The following is a 12,106-nucleotide window of genomic DNA, read 5'->3' on the forward strand; positions in this document are numbered from 1 at the left end:
CAAATTTTCAGTTTTTTTTATTCAACTGAAGAAGCCTACTTTTAAACATTGCATTGACCCGCCGCGGTGGCTCAGTGGTTAGGGCGCTCGACTACTGATCCGGAGTTCCCGAGCTCGAACCCGACCGCGGCGGCTGCGTTTTTATGGAGGAAAAACGCTAAGGCGCCCGCCCGTGTGCTGTGCGATGTCAGTGCACGTTAAAGATCTCCAGGTGGTCGAAATTATTCCGGAGCCCTCCACTACGGCACCTCTTTCTCTTTCTTCTTTCACTCCCTCCTTTATCCCTTCTCTTACGCCACGGTTCAGGTGTCCGCGATATGTGAGACAGATACTGCGCCAACTCCTTTCCCCAAAAAACCAATTATTATTAAACATTACATAACACCGTACGGGAAACACCCCGTAGATGGTTTATGCATGGATTCGTGGGCGCCATCTTTGGGCGCAGAGGCTGGCTTCCGCAGTGTACGCGGGAACCTATTGACGATCAGCAGATTGGGAAAACGCCCAGACTTTTACCGCTATGACGTCACTCCGACTTACAACGCTCCAGAAACTCTCCACTTTATTTCTCTGCCCCTGTCTAGAGGCGTCATCGGGTCTCGTTCATAAAGTGAGCAGCACACGACGATTAAAAAGTGTTTCAATACTTTATTCGAACACAGCAGCGTGTGTAAAAACGCCTCCAAAAAATAATCACATACGCTCTCAAACAAACGCGCGGCTGTGTACAAACGGGTTATTAAAATTCGTCACAAAAACCTCAACTCGGTAGCCCGTAAAATTGTCGCCCCCACATCATCATTCGAGAGTATTCTACATATTTACACGATTGTGGCTTGTAGCCGAGACTGGGAATGTACACGAGGCGATCGCCAGCGTCCCCCTCCTGTGCACAGACAGACAGCTATAAGCGCGGACACAAGTCACGTCAGAGAGGGCTTCTGCTTGTAGAAGGACGACGAGAACCAGCTGGAGTGGCTGAAGGAGTTGCACGACCACGAGAAAGACCGTGGGATGAAGAAGTCGGCCACGGCACTCTGCGGCAAGGGGAAAAGGAAGGGAGACACATGAAGTGATAGACAAAGAAATGAATACGCTTTACATCGAAGGACGTGAAGCACGGAAGAAACACGCACAAGCCAAACGCAGTTTGAAAAAAGAAGTAGCGTGTGCCCTATTTTGCCTCATTAAAAAAAAAGACAGCTCGCAACTGAGTTGTGAAGGAATGGGTCGCCATTTTGTAGAAATTGCTTTTGAAAAGATTACGGTCAGTACCCATGACAATGCCAGCTGATTCCAATCTTTACATGATGCAGGCGCATCTTGCTGCTAAGTACATGATAGTTCAGTATAGAGGCGGATATGAACAAGCAATGAGACCCCCCCCCCCTCCCAATGCTTAGGAAAGCCGGGAGTGCCAAAAAGTCCGCACTGAGAGCAGCAACAAACACTGCGGCCTGTGTTGTCGACACGGGCTGTTTGAGAGCGCAATGGTTCACTTCCGGCAGACAAGAATATCGAATAATTCTTATCCAGCACTCAGGGTCCGACTACTACTATGAGTACTATAGGCTCCGAGTATGAGCAACTGCAAAGGCTTCTGATCATAAGGGTTTCCACACTCCGTGCATATTAGAAAAAAATTAGCATAATATTAACTGAAATTGCACCATAAAAAACTTGACAAAGCTTCCGTAAGGGTTGTCATGTTGGCAAAAATGAGAAAATGGCACTTGAAGTGTGTGCGCCAATCAATTGGAGGTCGCTGTAGAGGCCTCAGAAGACGGCGAAAATGTGGACGTTCCAAAAGGATTTCACAATAGCGAGTAATACCGATAGATAGGAAAAGGTGCCAGCTTTTGACTAAGACTCAGATGGCAGCCATCAGATCAGCGCTCGTGTCGTTCTGTGTTCCTCCTGTTGTCCTGTTTTGATACGCGCTTCTCTATTATTATGGATCACCAACTCGCCCAACAAGCAACACTTCCAGCCATCGGAGATAGGTGCGGGAAGTGAAGGGCACAAATTGCTGTGGCATTTTGCTCTGAACTGACGATTTCAGCACTTCGGAGGCATCAAATACGTCCATTTTACAGTAGTTGGAAGTTGAATGTGACCTTGAAACTTTGGAGGCAGGTACTTCAGAGTGCATTGAATCGGAATACGACTTTTCTGAAAAATCGAAATTTTCGCATTTTTTTTTACCATTTGAAGACCCCCATCTCCGCTTAATGTTGAAGTCACTAGTAACTTTTCCAACTTTGCCCTGTTGCTTTAGTTTATGCTTAAAATATTTTAAAATTGTCATAAGGGGTACTTTTTAAGAAAAGCACTTCCAAAGTTCCCAAAAAGTAACTTTTTCATGAGATTCAGATATAAATTATGGATGAAGGCCCTACAGATAAAAATGCATGAGATGGTTCATTATAAACACCAACTTCTTAGTTTGTAATCTAGAAATTTTAATGTGAGAAAACTGTTTCAGCCGAGAAAAAAAATTTTGAAGTCCACAACCAGCCTTATTGGTAGGTAATGCCGAAACGTGTCTTCACTATAGAGCACATATGTGCCCCCACTTATTTTTCTGGCACATATATGCACTCTGAAGCCATTATATGCGAGTGGATGTTGTTTTGTGGATGGCAAAAGGAAATAAAATTACTGTTTTCGCAGCATGCATGTTGATGCTCCCGAAACCACATTTTTTACGATATTACCTTTTGTGTGATGAAGTAAACCATGGCTGCTTCGAGGTCATCGCCTGGACCAGAGAGTTATCAGACACAAGATATTGTGCATGGCTCTAATTTATTACTTTGCAAGTGCAGTAGTTCATGAAATTTGGTGCTATGCAAGAATCTGATTCTTCCCCACTCCGCACCAGCCGTCGAATATCTCTTTCAAAGCCAAATGTGCTCATGTCCTGCTCCATCAACGGTTAGAGTTGGCATTACACTTTCATGCACAAGTAGTCTTTCCTGTGCTTGTCAGTTTATAACATTTTCCACAAGTTATCAGTCGACAGACACAGAAGGCTGCAGGCAAGGCTCTATTTGGACTGCTTTAAACCATTTTCAACATTGAGTATATACACATTGCAGACAGCAGCGCTCGAGGTAGTGAAACAAGATCTGCCCCCAGTAAGCAAAATTAATCATTTCTCTAACAGGTTCATCACAATATAAAAACAAAAATAACTTCTTGAATCTCTGCTACCACAAGAAGGACCCTATATTTTTGGCAGAATGAAAATTTTGGCTTGTTCAGATGGCAAGAGTGCATAGGATGGTGTTGGCGGCACACTGAAACATGTGACAGCAAGAGCAAGCCTGCAGAGGCCGTATCATGGCAAGAATAGATCACTAGAGGAACTGTTTCCCAGCACCAAAAATAATATAAAGAGAACTGACGCAAGCTGGGCACCATTATTTAAAATACAAGAAAAAACAAAACCGGGTTTCAGATTCGTCATTCTAATCGCAGTCAAAAGAATGCGACAGTTATACCACTTCAGACCAGCCATGCTTTCAACGCCTCATGTTGCCATCACTTCATACCCAAACACTCAAGAATTTACGCAAAGAAAAGGCATAAATACTTATGTGGCCATACTTTGGCACTAAAGATTCAAATTTTGCAAAGTTGAAAATGAGTGGACATGAAAACAGAGGGCAAAGAAGTCAAATATCAAGAAATCACCAGTTTCCAGGTTATCCTCTACTGATCTGAATGTCCCTGAGCCTGTTGAAGGGCAATTTTCATTCTTGTGTGTAACAGGAGAAAAGAAATGACTCTAGGATACTTCTGCCTCCGTGCTGTACATAATGAGGCAAAGTTGGCCACTAACTGTTTCTGGAAAATGCTCACGTAGATGCTGTGTTGGCCTGCCTGACCACCCAGTCCCAAAAATGAGATGATGTAAACTGACGAAAATAGATCTTTAACGATGTATTCAACCTGATGTCAAGCAACGCATCACATGTCCGCTTCTCTAAGAGCCACAGTACCTACAGTTGAATCCGATAATATCGAACTTGGTCAGATCAAATTATACCTTATATCGAATAATTTCTAAGCCCTCTAAAGATACCAAATGACTGTATAGGAAAATGTACGGCTATATCGTACAGAAATTAGCCGTCACATCCGACAGATCAAACTTCGGGCAACACTGGGTGACTCAAGAAGCTGGCTTTCCCTTCACGTATCTCCGGGAGTCAGCTTCCCCGCAGGTCCGATCGAACTTTTGAGCAACTCCGGTCTACTCAAGAAGCTGGCACATTGCCAGCACATCTCCACAGGTTAGGTTTCCCGCACGGACCTGCGGGTACTATTGGTGCTACGTAGCACGCGCAGACCAATGACGACGCGAATTTTCCAAGACGTAGGCGGAGGGCGCGCACCCAGCCAACCAGAATATGCATTTTTAGTGTGTTGCATCAGTTGTGCCCGCACTGTGATGAGTTCGCACATTCGGTGCGTCATGCTGCTATCGGCAATTTCACATGGTTTTCGTTGTCTGTGCGTGCGTGCGTGCGATGGCAACCGCGAAACGGCAAAACCTCCCTTTTTCTATGAAATCGGAAATTATCAAGCGAGTCGAATGAGGAGAGAAGAAATCCAAAGTTGCTTGCCACAAACATGAATGGATCGACAAACCTTCGAGCACTCGTGATCGGAAAAAGCAACTGTCTCAGCAATGCTGGTGACCTACAGGTCTAATCGAAGAGAGCGGATAACCCTCGAACTTTTTTGACAAGTGGCTGAAGGTTTGGAACGACGAATCGATAGGCAAGATTGCTACGTCTGTGCCCACTGCTGTAGTGCTAGTTCCAGCAACATTACACTTCGCTTCCTGCTGCTGAACGCAACGTTAGTGCTTCAACTCTTGGACCAGGGGATAATCCTTGTGGTGAAAGTTGACTTTAGGAAATGTCTGATTGAATGGCTCTCGAAGAATCTGAGGACTGAAAGAGACACAAAAACCGACCTCCTAGGCACACTGTCTAAGCTAAGTGGGCCGTGGAATGATGTAAAAAATGAAACTATACAGATTTCCTTCCAACATTCTGGTCTCTCCTTTCTTGGAGAAGATGGAGCAAGTTCTTTCTCGCATGAGCTCGATGAAGCCGTCGCAAGTCTTGATGATTTGTGGAACCAGCTGCCTGAATTTGCTAGGGCAGCCGTAGGCGACTTTGTCTCCGCCACGAATGACAACGTTGAGACTGCAAAGAGATTGCGGACGAACACATTATTGCTGATGTCGCAAATAACGAAGGCACGACTGATGCAAATTGCAATGAGGACTTGAAGAAACATGTGCCCATGTGCTTCGATGTGCTCCATACGCTCAGCATGGTTAATCGCTATTACATGTCGACAGAAGGCTGCGGTCTCAGCTGTTTAGAGTCAATCAATAACATTGAAAAATTATGTTCTCTCTGAGGCAATGAAGACATAAAAATATAAAAAAATCCCGACTATTTTGAACTTTTTCCATCTCGAAATGTTTGTATGTTGTTAAACTTACTGCTACTTTTATATCAAACTAAATGTTATATCAAACTCGTTTTTTTTTGTGAGTTCGATATAAGTGGGTTCGACTGCACATGTGACAGAAAAACAGGTGGCGACATGAATGTGTTCTGCAGTGAACACACTTTTCGGCAATACCTACCAGTAAGGCAGGTTCTGAACTTTGAAAATTTTTCTCACCTCAAACAAAGTTAGATTAGATATCATTAGCACAGCATGTACCTCTACTGCCACTGCTTACCACGTACTGCGTCCTGCCACTGCACATGCGAAGACTGCCCTGAGGGCAGCACACCCACCTGCCTCGTCGGGACCAATCAGTGCATGTGTAGTGGGGAGGCATGGCAAGTGGCGGCGGTAGCAGTATGCGCTAAGCTAAAGGTATCTATTTACTCTAATATAAAATTCCTAGACTACAAGCTTTGAAGTTGGTGGTGTGTATAATGTCAAGCATTTTTACTTGGAGAGCCTTGATCCGTAATTTGTCTGAATCTCAGGAAATATTCACTTGTTGGGAATTTTGAAAGTAATTTTCTCAAAAAGTACCCTTTAACAATTTAAAAATATGTTTAGCACAAACTATAGCAACAGGGGAAAGCAGGAAAAATTTATAGTGGCTTCATTATTACTGAAGTTTACACAAAAATTGCTTAAGACACACAATTTTTTGTTCACTTAATGAACAAAGAAAATGAAAGAACAATACAAGTGAAATATTTAAAAATAATAATATGAGCCATTGCATCCTGTTTCAGACTTCATTTAAAATTTTTTACCCTCTACCAGCATTTCAACCTTTGCGAAAACTTCGAAAAGGGCTCACACGAGCGAAAAATTTTTTACAACTAAGTACTTCGTTAACCCCTTAACCGTTTTGGACGACTAGCTCGTCCTCGCTGAATAGGTTCTTCCCTTCAGCGTCTCGGACGAGCATATGGCATTTTTGCTCGACAGATGACAGCACTGACCTGTTAATTTCGTTTTCTTCTACCACATAAACGTTTTTTTCGTATGGCAACCTGGGTTTTAAAAATGGCATATGGCGGAGGCGACACGTGTATTGCTGGCCCGTATTCTTGAAAAAGAAGCTTTCCTTCGTCACCATCTTCTTCAGACGATGGTGATTCAGACACCGAAGTGCATATTGTTTCAGGAAGCGAGGACGACAGCGATGACGTTGTGCTGAGCAGTTCTTCCGATGAAAAAGAGGACAGCTCAAAAGCGAACTTCTTCCCCCTAAATTCCCCCCCCCCCCCCCCCCCTAAATTTCTACCTTCACAGATCTGGCCTGGCGGTTTTCCCATTGTGCCCTTTTTGTGCCGAACCTGAAACAATAGATCACTTCCGGCTGTTCTGCCACCGCTTTTCTCATTTGAGGAAGAGTCTTTTGCAAATTCCGTTTCATCAACTGGATTTGTCTGTGTCCTCTGCGGTTGTTCTTTCCATTGGCGCTTCTTTGCTTGGACGAAGCGACAGGACTGTGCGCTCTGCTGTGCAAAATTTCCTTCAAGAAACGCAGCGACTCCTATTCTAATTTATTTTTCCCACTCTCAGTCAGTACGAAATTGAAACATTACAGGTGTTGTATACTATTATGCACATTAAGCCATTGTCCCGTCTTCGATCTCCAAGTTAACAGGACCTCTGTCCTTCATCAGCCTACACACTATTTCTATTCCTTTTCTTGTCAAAACGTTCCTGTATCCAGCAAGTAACCGCCTGTGTCTTGGCCACTCCCCCGCAGTGGGTATGTGCCAGCATTGTTTGAGGCCAACCAACCAACCAACTTTGCGAGCGCGCGTCAGTGGATGAAGAAGATCGACGTCAGTAACATCCCTACTCGACCCCCTCGGTTTCCTTTTCTGGCAGTTCCCGCTAAGACGTTCACTATAAGCTCGCCTGATGACTTGCTTGAATATATTCAGCATTTCCTCGATGATGAGCTCATTTCAATAGTGGTTGAAGAAACTAACTGCAACTCTGCTGAGAAGGTGAAGGGCTACTGTCCGTGTGAGCACTCCCGCGTCAAAAAATGGGTGCCAGCGACTAGGAAGAGAAGTGGGTGTTTCTTGGTCTCTTGCTGTTGCAAAGAATTTGGTGGTTGGTGGGTGGAAGGAATGCTTTTGGTGCGAGAGCTGCAACAAACTGTTATGCGTGATCCCTTGTTTTGAAATTTACCACACTGTCCCAAAGCTTCCTCATTGAAGCAATCAACTGTTGGTCACCACAACTCAGTGAAAGAGTTAGGAAATTGTTGGCTGTGGTCATTCTTTAATTTTTATCACTCATTACCAGCAGGAAGTTGGTTTTCTGTATTGTGAGAAATAATAAACTTGAATATGCTAATCTGACTTCTTCTTCGCTTCAATCATTTTTTAAAGATTGAATGAATGCTTTTTAATGCAAAAATAATTGAAATCAGGAATAAAAAAATAAGCAGTTTTGTTAAGAAATTGGTTGATATAACAAAACGGTGAAAGGGCTGGAACTCTATTCATGCAATTGCCAACTAGCGCAATTTTTTTAAAATTTTTTTCTCAGAGCGTGGCGTGGTGGCATCCCTTCACCGCTAACACCTTTTGCAGCCACACAGTCTGACGTGGCCATGCCAAGCATGCTGGTGGTCCGGCGAAGCAAGGAGCATAAAATGTGTAAAAATTTTTATTACTTTAGGTAATGAATCAGGGGTGTGCAAGTTACATGAGGGCACAAATTACACAAGTAAATACGGTATTTGGAGTCAAGGTATGAAAATAGTGTGATTTTTTTTTTCCAGGTGTTGCAAGGTAACTACAGCTAGCTCCACAGTCAAGCTTGAAAGCCACTAGGAGAAGCCAGCTTTTTAAAGACATTGGGGGAAAAGTCTGCGGCTTGCAAGTGCAAAGGAGAAAGTGGCAACGGATATGGAAAGACAGGTCACTGAAAAAAAGAAGATACTGAAAGGGTTTTGGGGGACCCTCGGCTATGGTTGGCATGAAGTTTGAGACTGCATTATAATCACAGTGATATTTCTTTTAAAATTCTCCCCAGTTCTCAAACTACTCCATCGCATGATATTTGTTCAGATAAGGTAGTCATTTTTCCATTACAATGTCACTCCTACTGATGCCTGTAACAACAGCATCAAAAATGAGAATGTGACCACTAACATACAATTCTGCAAAAAATGCTTAAATCCGCCATGTTTCGCAGAATCCTGGGGAACTATGGACTTATCTTAAACATACCCTTGGCCAAAGATGAACGGCCTTGAGAAAGTTCAGAAGCAGCTGGTGAGCTTGCAGTTTATCTTCGAGTTGGCGGTGGATGAGAAGTGATGCCGAGCTGAGAGTAACACTACCACCTGGAGACTGTTGCTACGTCCAGCGTGGATCCATGACCGGCATGTCGTCCACCAGCCAATAGCCCAATTGTGACATGCAAGTGTCCAGAGCAGAGTCTAAATTCCTGAATAGCGCCACATGCCTCGGGAAGATGTTGTTTACGATTTCTTGACTCTTCAGCTGCATTGCAGAGAGGCAAAGATAGATGTGAAGCTTCAGGGAATTGCAATGAACCTGAGTTCAGGTCAAGGTATGTGAAATTTCTCGAAATGAGAACAAACATTCATGATGCCCTTACACGCAGCACTTGCTCATTTGGCTTACAGTTAGGGTTAACAATTAGGGTTACACCCATAGGAATTCACGTAAACAAAAGTTTTTAAAATATTGCACCTATGACATTGTACCTTCGTGAAGAAAAAGCAGAGTACATCCTAGATCAGAATGTGAAAGTTTAAAATGCCATATTCAAGGCAATGTATTTTTAAAACACAGTGATACTTGCGTGCGGGAGTCCCTTCTAATTCAGGCTACTAGCCGGGAGTGCAGCCCATAGAAACACATGTGAACAAAACTTCCCGAAATATTTTTCTCATTTCACAGCTTACCCATGCAAGGCAGCCGTTCATTGACAGTTGGCAAGTGCTTATAAGAAGAGTGTCACAAAGTGTACAATGACATTTCAAAGTTGATATCTTTTCAAAATGTCTCCATAAATGTGTGTTATGATGCCGGACATTCCCTCCCAGGAGCTCTGTCAGCTGGGTGTTTCTCCAAATTACACAAGCTTTTTGTGGAGTCGAACATGTTGTCACTTGTGCTACATTTTTTTTTTTGCTTACTAACACAGTCATTAAAACTAAAGCACAGACAGCCCTACACGAAAAAGCATTCTTAAGCACCATGGTAAGCGAACAAAGGCAAACTGTTCACTGTAGTATATGATGGCACAGACGATACCCCCCTGTTGCCTCCGGAATCTGTGAGCGCCCTCTATTTTTGCAAACACAGTGTTGGTCTATAGTTGGCACACCGCACATCTGAAACATTTTCACATGCTCCACTTGTAATGATAACTTATTCCTATCTTGTGGAGTCATGCTGCGCTTGGCTGTACAGTCGACTCTGAATAATTTAAAATTGAAGGAATTAGGGGTGTGCAAACATTCAAAGTTTTTGAATACCAAATCAAATATTCTTCTATTAGATGTGCTGAATGAATCAAATAGTGAATATTAAGATTTCTAAATGTTTCAAGAAACTGACACAAAGTTTACATCAGGCATGTCGTAATTTTATTTTACGCCTTGTTTGAAATCACGGCCCACTCCTTTATTGCATAGCATGCTGCTGTGATTGGCCTGCGCGTTCAGCGCTGCCGTGTGGTCCATCTGTGTGGCAGCATTCATAATGCTCAAACATATGGCCGCTAAGACTGGGCGACATGACAGCGTTCAGCCAGGTTCAGCAAACACTGCTTTCATGCCCGATATCGGAGGCCGTGGCTTATAACTCTCATCCCTCTTATCAACTGAGATGCGGCACTAGTTAACTCGCCGTCACCGTCAGTAGAAGAAGGTAATCTCCCAATGTGCTAGACATGATGGCCCCAGAGTTAATATATTGACTTCGTGCTGCCCGTCGAGATCACTGCTACATCTTTTGGTTTGGTTTTCTGTATGGGGCTTAATGTCCCAAAGCAACTTGGATAATTTCAACGACCTGGAGTTCTTCAATGTGCACTGACATTGTACAGTACCAGGCCAAGAACATTTCGCCTCCACGGAAGTGTGACCACTGCAGTCGGGATCGACCCCGCATCTTTCGGATCAGCAGCTGAGTACCATAATCCCTGAGCCACCACAGCGGCAGTAAGCTGCCGCATTTTTTGACAGCTACAACTTTAACTAAAAGAGTTATAGCGCTACTACAAGTACTTCTCTGAATCACATTATTATCAGTTTTATAAGAATATTTGCACAAGTAATAAATGATCACATATCATTATTCGATTCAGTTCTTTCATTATTCCATTCATATTTAAGTCAATGTCAAAAACATACTATTTGCACGCCCCTAGAATGACTTGAAGATTTGTTTAAAATATTCCGAGTTTATACTTGCACAAAGTTTATATTACTTGGCAAAATATGCAGAGTATATAAACTTGGTATTGGCAGGGCCAAAAGCTTCTGTTTGAATTAAGAGAGTTCCAATTGCCAACAGTCCACTAGCAGGTTCCACAGTTTCAGAAACCAAAACTGTATTTCAATAAAATTCCAATCATAGCATGTTTATTGGTCTTGCATTGCAATCCATAATAACTGACTGCACGTGCAACATTACAAGGAAGAAAATGCTACAGAAATGCCAACGCCCATGTCCTGTATGTAGGATGTGCTTGTTTACTGCCAAATGTCACAGAAATCGCAATTTACCAGGATATTTTCTTTACTAGCAAGTCTGCTGTCGCTTCCTGCCTGCCTTAGTTGAAATTGATGAAAAACCACTGTTGTGTGCAAAGCCAGACCCCAAATACGAGCCTAACCGGATACAGTGGAATCTCAATGATATGATCCCGGTTAATACAAATTTTGGGATGATCAAATTCGTAAAATGTCCTGGCCAGAGTGCGTTGTGCACTATGTGCATAAATTCGAATGTCACAAACGACCCCTCCCCCCACCCCACTGCAGACAACACGGATGCACAAATCACTGCTGCACCCTCAAGCACCCACCAATTACTTGCTGCCCGTACGTCGCCGACACAGGGATCACCAGTGACGGGGTGCACAACGTGAGTAGTGAGAGGCAGCGCGCAGCTGAAGTCGCGATGGTCAGTTGCACGGTATGTGCTGCGAGCAGTGTGCCATCACGAGTCAGCGATGGCACACGGCCGTAATGACACCCCGCCAGTTGAAAACAGATCTGCATAAATTCTACATACGAATTTCGGATTATACGAATATTTTTCATGACCCCGTGAAATTTGTGCAATTGAGATTCTACTGTAATACAGAAATGCCGTCATCTGCACGGAGAAGAACAGAACAAGTGTCACAGCAAGCATAGTAGAGCTGGTGTTTCATCATCTTCAGGCAAGCACAGGCACTGATCCAATCATTCAGCTGGGAGTATATCTCAGTGGCAAGCTTTATGCACCAAAGCAGTTCTGCATTGCCTCCATATAACCCGAAATTAACTGCCTCGCAAATAAAATAGGATTCAGAACAGGATCTCTAA

The 12,106-nt window shown here is 43.5% G+C and overlaps 1 pseudogene across 1 annotated transcript in view; it reads right to left on the reverse strand.

Annotated features, from left to right (window-relative positions):
• Positions 1-631: 631 nt before the first annotated feature.
• LOC144115331 (nuclear pore complex protein Nup133-like) overlaps positions 632-12,106 on the reverse strand; it is a 39,340-nt pseudogene continuing 27,865 nt past the window's right edge. The window contains exons 12-14 of the transcript XR_013311363.1: positions 8,766-9,041; positions 2,721-2,764; positions 632-1,040 (exon numbers count right to left, since the gene is read on the reverse strand). The product of XR_013311363.1 is annotated as a nuclear pore complex protein Nup133-like (transcript). The remainder of the gene's footprint in view (positions 1,041-2,720; positions 2,765-8,765; positions 9,042-12,106) is intronic.

This window comes from Amblyomma americanum, chromosome 1 (assembly GCF_052857255.1).
Source record: "Amblyomma americanum isolate KBUSLIRL-KWMA chromosome 1, ASM5285725v1, whole genome shotgun sequence".
NCBI classification, from domain to species: domain Eukaryota; kingdom Metazoa; phylum Arthropoda; class Arachnida; order Ixodida; family Ixodidae; genus Amblyomma; species Amblyomma americanum.